Here is a 12,801-nt window from a genome sequence, read left to right as displayed (position 1 = left end):
GTTGATCTTCCCCCGTGACGAAGAACGTGCTGCGTCCCAGCGCTGCTGGCAGCGTGTTGCGCCCGTCCCCGGCACAGTCCGTCTCCATGGGCATCGCTGCTGCTTCAGACGCTCCTGGGCGGTCCCCGGGTGGGGGGGGGGGCTTCGTGGAAAGGGTGAGACCCATCGAGGTGGTGGGGGGAGCCTGGGCTTTCCCCTGGGGACCCCATGGGACGCTGCACGGGGACCCGGGGCTCCGGGGTGAGGAGCAAGCCAAGGTCTCGCCAAGACCTCCGTCGCATCTTGTAAATAAAAACCCGGTGACGTGGGGCACCAATTGCTAGCAGATGGCGCCGGTATTAGGAAAATGAAAATACATGCAGTAAATTTGCCGTTTGCCAGCGTTAATTTCTTATCCCAAGGTAAAACCTTCCCTCTGGCCCGTGCCAGGCCATCTGCGCCGTCATAAACCGCGGCGCTGCGGTGTGCGCGGGGGGACCCCGGGAGCGCAGGGGGGGACCCCCCATCCCGCCCGGCCCCCCCGGCTTTGCTGGTGGTGCGGTGGGATTGATGGAGATTGCCCGTGACCTTTGCTAGGACACGAGGTATTACCATTAATACTTCTGTATTTCCGGAGTTCGTGCCATGCATAAATCTCATATCAAGCCGGGCGGGCAGAGTAATCTGCCAGGCGGTGTTATTAATACCTGTTATTAATACCTGTTATTAATACCCGTTATTAATACCTGTTATTAATGCCTGCCGCCCCCCGGCACCGGAGCCCTTGGTTCGCTGCTCGTGGATGGGGTAGGGATGGGGGCTGTGCTGTGTAAACCCCCCCCCACCTTTTTGGGGTGCAGCTGGGGCGGGCGCTGGGAAAACCCCGGCGCTGGCTGAGTCACCGGCTGCTTTCCGCCGGTGGGGGGGTCCCCTGCGGGCACCCACCCCCATGATGGGGGGCAGTTTTTGGCTACGGATGCCCTTGGCTCTGCGTGGCGGGGGGGACGGGAGCGCCTCGAGGGCTGGGCAGGGTGGCAGGAGGCATCCCCTCGCCCTGCCCTGGCACCCCCGAACTCTGCCCCGTAGCCCCCAGCTCAGCTGGGTCCTGGCCCCCCCCCGCCCCTGCCTGCAGCCCCCTGCCCTGCCCCTGCCTCCCCCTGCCCCGTGCAAGATCCAGCCTGCGTGAAACTCTAATCTTCAATTTTATTCGCTCGGCTCCAGCCGATTTGCATAATCCACATAATCACCCCGGTTTTAATTGCCCACAACTCTGCAGAAAGATCATGTGGTTAAGTGGTAAATCATAATTAGATAAATAATTGGCTTGGCCGCAGCAAGCTGCTTTGTTATACCTGCCATCTGCTGGGCAAGGGCTTCTCGCGCCGAGAACAATGCGCCGCTGACGGCAAAGCCTGCGCTGCCCGCCGCAGGGCTCCGCCGAGCTGCCGGCGTGGGGCCGGGGGCCGGGGACGGGAGGGCAGCCTGCCTGCGCCGGGCATTGCCCGCTGCCGGCCTGCGCGATGCCCGCTAGCGCCGGGCAAGGTTCGAGCAGCGCCGGGCAACGCCTGGCCCTGAGCTGCATGTCGCCCGGCGGCTCCGTGCGGTGCCCGACGGCACCGTGTGATGCCTGACAGCACCATGCAATGCCCGACAGCACCGTGCGGTGCCCGACGGCACCGTGCGATGCCTGACAGCACCACGCAATGCCCGACGGCTCTGTGCGGTGCCCGACGGCACCGTGTGATGCCTGACAGCACCATGCAATGCCCGACGGCACCGTGCGATGCCCAGCGGCACCGTGCAATGCCCGACGGCACCACGCAGTGCCTGATGGCACCGTGCAATGCCTGACGGCACCGTGCAATGCCCGACGGCACCATGCAATGCCCAGCAGCACCACACAGTGCTCGATGGCAGCCCCACGCGATGCCTGGCAGCCCCATGCAATGCCCAGCAGCCCCATGCGATGCCCGGCAGCCCCATGCAATGCCCAGCTCTCTCCCACGCGATACCTGGCAGCCCCACACGATGCCCGGCAGCCCCATGCAATGCCCAGCAGCCCCACGCGATGCCCGGCAGCCCCATGCAATGCCCAGCTCTCTCCCACGCGATACCTGGCAGCCCCACACGATGCCCGGCAGCCCCATGCAATGCCCAGCAGCCCCACGCGATGCCCGGCAGCCCCATGCAATGCCCAGCTCTCTCCCACGCGATACCTGCCAGCCCCATGCGATGCCCAGCAGCCCCATGCGATGCCTGGCAGCCCCATACAATGCCCAGCTCTCTCCCACGCGATACCTGCCAGCCCCATGCAATGCCCAGCAGCCCCACGCGATGCCCAGCAGCCCCATGCAATGCCCAGCAGCCCCATGCAATGCCCAGCTATCTCCCACGCGATGCCCGGCAGCCCCATGCAATGCCCAGCTCTCTCCCACGCGGTGCCCGGCAGCCCCATGCAGCGCCCAGCAGTGCTGCGTGATGCCTGGCACCCACCCGCACGCCCCACATAGCCATTGAGCCTCGAGAGGCGGCTGGCACCCGGATCTGGGCAGAGGGAGCCGAAAGGGCCCTCCATCCCAACCTGGATGCTGCAGAGAGGGGCTTGGGGGCCAGCAGCACCCTTTGGCCACGGGCACTTTATTTTTGAAGCCCCCAGCTCACTCTGCCAGGGCAGAAACGGGGAAGAAAGTTGCTTTGAAGTGAATCTTTCATGGCGTCATTTCCTACGGGCTTAAAAAGCACCTGGGGCTGGTTGGGCTGGGCACAGGAAGGCAAGGAAGGGAGAAAAATAATCCCGCATCGTGCCGGCCCCGGCCCCTGCTCGGTGCTGCGAGCTCTTATTAGTTTGCTTGTTGTCGTTTGCCAGATCAATGGTCCATGGAGGAGTGATCGATGGAGACCCAGCCGGCTAATGGCGCCGCGCGCTCGGACGCTCGGGGCCGTGCCGGGCTCCTCGGGGAGCCCCGAATCCCATCCCCAGGTGGCAAGGTGCTCCTCGCCCCAGGGGACCCATCCGGACCCCCTCCGAGGGTGCTGGCGGTGAGCTGGGTGCTGGGGAGCTGGCCAAGGCGGGGGATGCTCCCGGGACGGGGATGCTCCCGGGACGGGTCCTGGGCTTTTGCCCTGAGGATCCCAAAAAATGAGCAAAGGCTGCGTCTGCCTCTCCGTGGGGAGACGCGGGGATGCCAAGCGCGGCCGCCTTCCGTCGTTTCGGCTGCGTGCCGGGCGGTGGGGAGGGAGGGCAGGCGCGCGGGCTCCGAGCGATCAATTAATTAATTAACAGAGCGCCGTGGAGGTGCGGCGGCGGAGCTGCTTTAACGAGGGGTGGAAGGCGCGCGGCGGCTCAGCGGGACAGCGCCGGGAGCGGAGGCCATCCCCGCTGCCTGTCCCCTGCCTGTCCCCTGCCTGCCGGCTCTCCGGGGGGGCACGGGGTGCATGGCGGGGGGACGGCGGGCACGCGCTGCCCCTGGCCGCCTGCCCTCCCTCCTGCCCGCACACGCAGCCGCCGGGGCCCTGCCTGCTGCATTCGGCGGGAGGGGGGGGGGGGGCTCGACAATGCGAGGCCATTAGCATTGAAAATCCATGCAAAAGCAGCTGTTCCCGCTCGGAGCGTGCAGCTGGACGCGGTTCCGGAGCGGGAACGGAGGCGCCGAGAGAAAGAGAAAGGCTGGGGGACCTCGAACCGTGGAGCGTCACCCCAAATTCTTCGGGGACCCATCCGGAGGGAGCGTGGAGGAGGCGGCGAGGTCCTGCGCGGTGGGTGCGGCTCCGTCCCGGGGGAGGATGCGGGATGCTCGTCTCTCCCTGCTCCCTCGGCCTCCCGCCGCGCTGGGTTTTTTTCCGCTCCATTTGCCAGGGGCTGGAGCTGCTGCCTGATCGTATTTGGTAATAAATTATTAGTTCCAGCGCTCGGGAGCCCGGGAGCTCAAAATAGCTGCTTTTAAAGCGGGCGGCTGGTGCAGGTTGAGTTCAATGGCAATCTGCTCTGAAGGGCACTTCATGCTCATTAGGGGCCTTTCAAGGTGCTGGGGGGTGGGGGGGGGCCGAAACCAAGGTGCTAAACCTGCCTGCGCCGCATTTCCCGGCAGCTGCCTGCAGCGGGGACGGGGAGGGCAGCGGCACCGAGCCCCCCTGCCCACGTGCCCTCGCTCCTCCGCGAAGGACCCGGAGGTTTTGGGGTGCTGGGAGCCCATCCCTGCTCCAGCGCTGCCCGCTCCTGCCTGCCCACGGCGGCTGCCGGCGTGTTTATTTGTCTCCAGCCCCACCAGGCAGCCAGACTGGTTCTGCTCTCGCTGCCGGAGGAGGCTCCCGCTGCCAAAAAACCCGCCAGCGTCATCAGGAGCAGATGGAGAGAAGATGGCACGCTCCCAGCTCCCAGACTCCCAGCCCTGCGCCGGGGATGCGGGGGGCTGGGGGGGTGCTGGGGGGCCATGGGGCAGGGACCCCCCGCCAAGGAGCCGGGGGCTCGGGGTCCTGCACCCTCAGGGATGCCAACCCCATGGCCGGTGCCGTATGCGGCACGGCGGGAAGGGGTGCCAGGACGTGGCACAGGGAAGGGTGAGGGGGAAGCGGTGATGGCCCTGCCGTCCCCTCCTCCTCCTCCTCCTCCTCCTCCTCCTCCTCCTCCTCCTCCTCCTCCTCCTCCTCCTCCTCCTCCTCCCCCCACCTGGCAGGGACCTGCCTGCTCCTGCGGGCAGGCAGCCAGCAGGCACCGGGAATGCCAGACGCTCCCTGCGCCGCTGTGCCCGGGCACACGCTGCGGGAGGGACGGGGTGGCACATCTCCTGCTCCCCCGTCCCCAACCTCTGCCAGACCCTGGTCCCCAACCTCCCCCGTGGCCTCAGCGGGGGACCCAGGCGCCCTGCGGCCCCCGCACCCCCCACCCTGCCTTGGTTTGGCGGGGGGGGGGGGGGCGTACGGGCAGCAGGTACGTGGGGGGGGTGCCAGCCCCTCTCCCTGCACCCCCATAGGGCAGCCTGCCCTGTTTCGGGGTTCGGCTCCCTGCCCCGCTGAGGCAACCGCTGGCGTGGCCCCGGGCTGCTGCCAGCCTCCGAACTTGACCTGTTTTTCCGCACGGATCTGCCTGCCGGGAAAAGCAGCCGGGGAGGGGCGGGAGGAGGGCGAGAGTTGGGGGGTGGGGGGAGGCCCCACCTCGCCGTGGGGCGGCACGGCATCCCCGGCCGCCGCGGGGACGGCGGCACCCGCAGAGGTGAGCGGCACCGGTGCCGGGATGCCGGGGGGACGCGGCCTGATCCCGCATCCCCATCCCCACGCGGATGCTCGTGCCCGGCCAGCTCTCCGCCACGGCGTGCCTCAGTTTCCCCAGCTGGCGGTTCTCCCGCGGAGCAGCCTGGGGATGCCCGGACAGACGGACGCCACCTCCATCAGGGCAAGGCGGGTGAACGGGCCCCAGCCGGGGCGGAGGCGCCGATTTTATCACCGGGCAGGAGCGGCAAAACTGGTTTGGAGCCCGGCTGGGGCAGCGGCACAACTCGCAATGGCGAGCCAGCCCCGGGGGGGAACGCGAGCTCCCCGCACGCTTCCCGGCGAGCTGCTGGCTCGGAGCTGCCCCACGCTCGCCCGGCAAATCCCAGCAGGATCATGAGTTTGCTGGGAGGCGTTTGGGGCCGCCGAGATCAGCTGAGCGTCACACGGGCGATGCTCCGCTGCCAGCCCCGTGCCCCAGCGAGCGTGCGCGAGCGTCTTAATCCCCGCCGGCTGGTTCGCAAATGGTCTCCTGCCTTGGATCGGGGCTTGGGGGGGGGGGGTTATGCTGGGGTTAATAGTTGGGGAGAAGCCGGGGGGGGGCATGGGGAGGTGCTTGAGGGGTGCAGGGCTGTGCCTGGGGGCATGGGGCTGTGCCTGAAGGATGTGGGGCAGTGCCTGGGGGGGCTTGGGGCAGCGCCCGGGGGGCACGGGGCTGTGCCTGGGGCTGCAGAGCAGTGCCCGGGGGATGCCAGGCTGTTCCCCGGCTGCTGCAGCCCCTTTGGGACGATGCACGGGCGCACGGCGCTGCAGGCAGAGCCGGGTGCCCCGCTTTCCGGCGAGGGGGAACGCAGCTGCTTATCCGGGGGTCCCGGAGCCGGTGCGAAGCCCGGGGGTGCCTGGGCACGGCCGGCACGGCGGGTTGGCTTCCCAGCTGTTCTGGTAATGAATTTACATGAGCCGAGCGTGTCGACAAGGCGGCAGTCAATGGCTGAGAGCACCGGAGTTAATAAATGCTTGTATAATGAGGGCAGAGGGGAGCGCGCGCCGCCGCGCCGGCCGCCTCTCCTGGGGCCGGGGGGCAAAGATTAATCAACGCTGAGTGGCACTTGCGGCCCCCCCCCGCCCCGGCTCCCGCGGCGCCCGGTCACCCTCTGCCGCGGGATGCTCCGGGGTCTCCGGCATCGCCGGTGCCTTGAGCTGCCTCCGGCTCTGCCGGGAGCTGGGGGGCTGCCCCTCGGCCCCCCGCCTGCCTGCCCACCCGGGAGCGGGGCTAATTTTAGGCTGGTGTTAATGAGGCTGCTCGTTTGGAAGTCTATTTTCAGGGCCCTGACATCAGCAGTTGCTTTTTTTGGGAGGTGGAGAGCCCTGGAGGGGCCGGTTGGGACAGCCGGCGGGGGGGGGCACGGGGTGGGCTGCACCCTCCCGCTCAGCACCCACCCTTAGAGGCCACCGTGCCCTAGAGCGGCTCGGTGCTTTGGGGTGCGGCGATGGGGACTGGGGGGTACCGCGGTGAGGATCTGGAGGTGCAGTGGTGGGGAGCTGGGGATGCCGTGGTGGGGATTTGGGGGTGCAACGGTGAGGATTTGAAAATGCAGTGGTGGCGATTTGGGGTTGCGGTGCTGGGGAGCCAGCGATGCGATACGGGGGATTTGAGGGTTCTGTGGCAGGGATTTGGGGGTGCAACGGTGGCAATAAGGGGGTGCAGCTGTGCTGCTTTGGGTTTTGGCCGCACCACGCGAGTCAGGGGGCTGCCCCCCTCCCCATCGCCTCCATCAGGACGCTGAAGTCCCTGCGTCCCCCAAAACACCTCTCTCCTTTTTTGCGGGGCTCCGCCGAGCCCCCCTGCGCCGTTACCTGGGAGCGGCCCAGCCTGCGGCATCGGCGGGGCCGGGGGACACCGGCAGCGGCTGCTGGCCCCCGTGTTGCCTTGTTTTCCGCAGGCGAGCAGCCCGGGCGCGCTCGCTCTGTCAGCTCAGCTTGCGCCCACCTGCTCGCTTCCCCCCACCCATTGCACGGGGTGCGTTTTGGGGTGGGGGGGGGTGAACTAGAGGGAAGGTCTTGCTTGTCCTGCTGGTTGTTCCTGCTCCTGGGGTGGGTGGATTCGGGGATCCGCTCTCCCCATCTAACGCGAGCTGCTCTTGTTCGCAGGCATGAGCCATGAGCCGAAGTCGCCGTCCCTAGGAATGCTCTCCACCGCCACCCGCACCACCGCCACCGTCAGCCCCCTCACCCCCTCGCCGCTCAACGGCTCCATCGTCCCCAATGGCAGCCCGGCAGCCAGCAGCACTTTGTCCGTCCAGGCAGCACCTTCCTCCAGCTTCGCCGCCGCTCTCCGCAAGCTCGCCAAGCAAGCCGAGGAGCCCAGAGGTAGGGGACGGCGACGGCGATGGGGACGAGGACCGGGGGGGATGCTAAGCGTCACTGCCTTTCCCTGCCGCTACCCAGCGGACGGCGTTTTCTCGCCATTTCCCGAGCTAATGTCTTTCCCCGGCGTCGTGTCTCGAGGGGGCAGTTTAGAAATTCAATTCAGCCGGAGTAATCCAAATGCTGTATCACTCGCCGTACCCCGGGAGAAAGTCTGGGAGAGCGCGGCGCAGGGGGGCCTGTCCTCCGCTCCCTGCCCCCCCAGCCCCGCTCCCTCCCACCATGCGTCACCAAAATGCTGTTTTTTTCCGGAGGTTCCTCAAATCTGTTCCTTCCCCAGCTGAATTGCCCGGCTAAACAGCAAATTTGGGCACCCCTGGGATGTCCCTGTTCCTTGTCACCCTGCAGTGGCCCGGCCACTGCATCCTCCATCGCATCCCCCCTCTCTGCGAGGGTGCAGGGGTGCAGCTCGCGATGGGGGGTGTGAGCTGCTGCTGCGGTGCTGGAGCACCCCGAGGTCCCCGCCACTGTGGGAAGCGTGTTCTGCAGGAATCACCGGGGCTGTCCCACATTTGCAGGGGGAGGCAGCCTGTCCCTAGGCTGCGAAGCGTTTCACCAGGAGACTGCTGGCATCATCAATTTGCAATGAAATAGTATTTCTCCTTGGTATGCCCATTGCTGGGTGCTCCCCGCTGGGTCATTGCCCACCGCCCAGGCACTTTGGTCCCTGGGGAGGACACCTGACCCTGTGCAAGATGTGTTTTGCAAGGCCCTGTTTGCAAAGTCTTTGTGGAAGACCCTTTTTGCAAGGCCCTTTCTCCAAGACCCTTTTGGAAGATCCTTTTTGGAAGATCCTTTTTGGAAGACCCTTTTTGGAAGATCCTTTTTGGAAGACCCTTTTTGCAAGATCCTTTTTGGAAGACCCTTTTTGCAAGGCCCTTTCTGGAAGATCCTTTTTGCAAGGCCCTTTCTGGAAGATCCTTTTTGGAAGACCCTTTTTGCAAGATCCTTTTTGCAAGGCCCTTTTTGGAAGATCCTTTTTGCAAGGCCCTTTCTGGAAGATCCTTTTTGGAAGACCCTTTTTGGAAGATCCTTTTTGCAAGACCCTTTTTGGAAGATCCTTTTTGCAAGGCCCTTTTTGCAAGGCCCTTTTTGGAAGATCCTTTTTGTAAGGCCCTTTTTGCAAGATCCTTTTGGCAAGACCCTTTTTGGCAGATCCTTTTTGCAAGACCCTTTTTGCAAGATCCTTTTTGGAAGATCCTTTTTGGAAGACCTTTTTTGGAAGACCCTTTTTGCAAGACCCCTTTTGCAAGGCTCTTTTTGCAAGACCCTTTTTGCAAGCGCCATCTGCAAGACCTTCCTTGCAGCCCCCGCCAGCTGCAAAATGCCCTGGCATGGCCCTGACCCGAAGGCTCCGGCGTCGGCTGCTCCTGAGGAAGCACATGGGGACGGCCAGGACCCCGTGACGCCGAGGGGACCAGGTCTCGGTGATGCTTCAGCCTCGCTGCAAGCTCCGCGCTCTCTCCAGCTGCCTGCTACGGAGCCCATCGGCTTCCTTCAGGGCAGTCGGTTGGGTTTGGGGGATTATTTTGCATTTCTGCCCCCACTCAGCCCATCCGAAGGGACGTCAGTGGGTTTTGGCATGGATTTTGTGGCCCTGGAGAGAAGAAGCCGCGTTCTCTTTGGATTTCCCCTTAATTACCGTGTAGTTTGTTTGCAAAAAAACCCTGTCCTCGCCCATCATAGGTGCCTGAAGTGGCTTATCCTGGAGGTTTTTAATAGCGTGGGTTTGGGTGTGTGTCGGGAAGGGGGTTTCTCTCCACACCATGGTTTTTACCCCCGAGGAGACAAATTGCTCTGCCCCCAAATCCTCACCCCACTTCCCTTCCCACAACGGGAGGTGCTCCGCCGTGGCAGATGCAGCTGATGGGGTGATGCCGACCGGGTCCAGCCAGGATCGGCGGCTTTTTTTACCGCCTTTGTGGACCGGCACTTGTGTCGCACCCGGGGCGTCCGTAGGGATGTCCCGCTCCCCCGCAGCATCCCCGGCTGCTGGGGCTCATCCCGACTGACTCCATCCCAGCAAAACCCCAAGAAGCCACCGAAGCCATCGCCTGGCCGGGGGCTCCTGCCTCCCCTCCTACCCCGTGCTGTCTGCAGGGTGGGTTTCGTCCCCCCCGCCACCTTCCTTTCTTTTTTCCCTCCTCCTCCTCCTCCTCCTTCAGGGTCTCAGCTGTTAATTACATTTGCCTGTCAGCCTGGGCTGCTAATCTGCTATCGCCAAGCGGAAAGCGGGAGGTCAGAAAACAAAGGTGACACCATCACATTGTGCCTCTTGTCATCTCCAATCCAGATTAGTTTCATTGACTAACTCCTGGCTGAATACCACCAGTTAATTATAACGATCACAAACCCTCCCGTTTAAAGCCACACAGCGAGAATTAAGGTTCTGAAGTAAGACTTTAGCTTCATTAATTGCCGGGCTCATTGTGATGGTATTGATTGTTAACGCTATCGCGTGGTGAGTAATGGCTTCCCAGCTCAGAGGGGATTAGGCTGCTAATTGTTGTTGGCCTTGCGCTGACAAGATAGACTTCAGTGGGTGTCAAATCCGTATCAGCGGCTTCCTTTGTCGCGGGCAGCCTTTCTCTTTCCCCAAGTCTTGCCGCTCTTGAAATGAAAGTGATTCGGAGCGACTCGGGAATAATTAATAAGGCAGGGTGGCTGGCAGCAGGCTGCTCCGCTTGGCCTCTCCGCTCCGCCGAGCCGCCTTCCCGGGGCCTGGGGATGCTCGCGCTTCCCTGCGGCGTTCCCGGCCGCGCCGTGTCCCGGCTCCCTCCCGGCGTTACCCTGGCGCCGGGGTTAAGGGTGCGTGGGGCGTTTGGAGGGGGACGGAGAGGGGTTGCACACTTGCAGGGCGAGGAGCTGCCTTGCACGTGCAGAGGAGCCGGCTTGCACGCTTGCAGGGCAAGGAGCCGGCTTTCACGCTCAGGGGAGCCAAACTGCGTGCTGAGGAGCTGGCTTGCACGCTCAAGGGAGCTGGCTTGCACACTTGTGGAGCAAGGAGCCAGCTTGCACACTCAGGGGAGCCAAACTGTGTGCTGAGGAGCTGGCTTGCACGCTCAGGGGAGCTGGCTTGCACACTCGCGGAGCAAGGAGCCAGCTTGCACACTCAGGGGAGCCAAACTGTGTGCTGAGGAGCTGGCTTGCACGCTCAGGGGAGCTGGCTTGCACACTCGCGGAGCAAGGAGCCAGCTTGCACACTCAGGGGAGCCAAACTGTGTGCTGAGGAGCTGGCTTGCACGCTCAGGGGAGCTGGCTTGCACACTCGCGGAGCAAGGAGCCAGCTTGCACACTCAGGGGAGCCAAACTGTGTGCTGAGGAGCTGGCTTGCACGCTCAGGGGAGCTGGCTTGCACACTTGTGGAGCAAGGAGCCAGCTTGCACACTCAGGGGAGCCAAACTGTGTGCTGAGGAGCTGGCTTGCACGCTCAGGGGAGCTGGCTTGCACACTCGTGGAGCAAGGAGCCAGCTTGCACACTCAGGGGAGCCAAACTGTGTGCTGAGGAGCTGGCTTGCACGCTCAGGGGAGCTGGCTTGCACACTCGTGGAGCAAGGAGCCAGCTTGCACACTCAGGGGAGCCAAACTGTGTGCTGAGGAGCTGGCTTGCACGCTCAGGGGAGCTGGCTTGCACACTCGCGGAGCAAGGAGCCAGCTTGCACACTCAGGGGAGCCAAACTGTGTGCTGAGGAGCTGGCTTGCACGCTCAGGGGAGCTGGCTTGCACACTCGCGGAGCAAGGAGCCAGCTTGCACACTCAGGGGAGCCAAACTGTGTGCTGAGGAGCTGGCTTGCACGCTCAGGGGAGCTGGCTTGCACACTCGCGGAGCAAGGAGCCAGCTTGCACACTCAGGGGAGCCAAACTGTGTGCTGAGGAGCTGGCTTGCACGCTCAGGGGAGCTGGCTTGCACACTTGTGGAGCAAGGAGCCAGCTTGCACACTCAGGGGAGCCAAACTGTGTGCTGAGGAGCTGGCTTGCACGCTCAGGGGAGCTGGCTTGCACACTTGTGGAGCAAGGAGCCAGCTTGCACACTCAGGGGAGCCAAACTGTGTGCTGAGGAGCTGGCTTGCACGCTCAGGGGAGCCGGCTTGCACACTCGTGGAGCAAGGAGCCAGCTTGCACACTCAGGGGAGCCAAACTGTGTGCTGAGGAGCTGGCTTGCACGCTCAGGGGAGCTGGCTTGCACACTCGCGGAGCAAGGAGCCAGCTTGCACACTCAGGGGAGCCAAACTGTGTGCTGAGGAGCTGGCTTGCACGCTCAGGGGAGCTGGCTTGCACACTCGTGGAGCAAGGAGCCAGCTTGCACACTCAGGGGAGCCAAACTGTGTGCTGAGGAGCTGGCTTGCACGCTCAGGGGAGCTGGCTTGCACACTTGTGGAGCAAGGAGCCAGCTTGCACTCTCAGGGGAGCCAGCTTATACACTTGCAGGGCAAAGAGCTGGCTTGCACACTCAGGAGCTGGTTTGCATGCTCAGGGGAAGCCAGCTTGCACACTTACAGGGCAAGGAGCTGGCTTGCACGCTTAGGGGAGCCGGCTTGCGCACTTGCAGGGCAAGGGGCTGGCTTGCACACTCAAGGGAGCCAGCTTGCACGCTTGCAGGGCGAGGAGCCGGCTTGCATGCTCAGGGGAGCCAAATTGCACGCTCAGGAGAGACAAGGCCTCTCTCCGTGCCAGGCTCAGTGCCATGATGGGGAGCATCGTTGCCTCTCGGCTGGCATCCTGCGCTGACCACGGGCCACCCCTCCGTGGCCAGTAGCTGGTCCTTGCCATCACATCGGAAACCTTCCCTCAGCCCAGACTCCGGGCTGGTGGGAGCAGGCTTTTGGGGAGTAGGAGCCCCCCAAGCTGCCTGGGTGGGTTTGGGGAGCGGGCGATGTGCCGCAGGAGCAGATGCCAGGTGCCGGGTGCCCTAGTTAACGTTGAATTTGTATTTCTGCTCCAGCTCTGCTTTTCTACCCACATCGCACTCTCCGCTTTAATTCCATTTCTATTTTTCCCTTGCAAATATCACCAGCATCCCCGGGGTGGGTATAATTTAAAATACAGATGTATTATGCAAATAAAGCCAAAGCCTTGCCCAAGGGTTACGGGGAGTGCCTCCTCCATCCCAGCGTCTCCGAGTGCCCTGGCTCACGCGCGGCGACTTTCGCAGCTGGATTAAGGAGTCTGCGGGTTCGGCTCGAGAAGACG

At 63.8% G+C, this 12,801-nt stretch overlaps 1 protein-coding gene across 5 annotated transcripts in view; it reads left to right on the top strand.

The window, feature by feature from the left end:
• FBXO31 (F-box protein 31) overlaps nucleotides 1–12,801 on the top strand; it is a 313,905-nt gene that overhangs the window by 214,188 nt on the left and 86,916 nt on the right. The gene's annotated exons all lie outside the window — the stretch shown is intronic.

This window comes from Pelecanus crispus, chromosome 8, assembly GCF_030463565.1.
Source record: "Pelecanus crispus isolate bPelCri1 chromosome 8, bPelCri1.pri, whole genome shotgun sequence".
Lineage (NCBI taxonomy): Eukaryota > Metazoa > Chordata > Aves > Pelecaniformes > Pelecanidae > Pelecanus > Pelecanus crispus.
The sequence above is the reverse complement of the archived record's forward strand: the minus strand, read 5'-3'. Positions and strand labels throughout refer to the sequence as shown.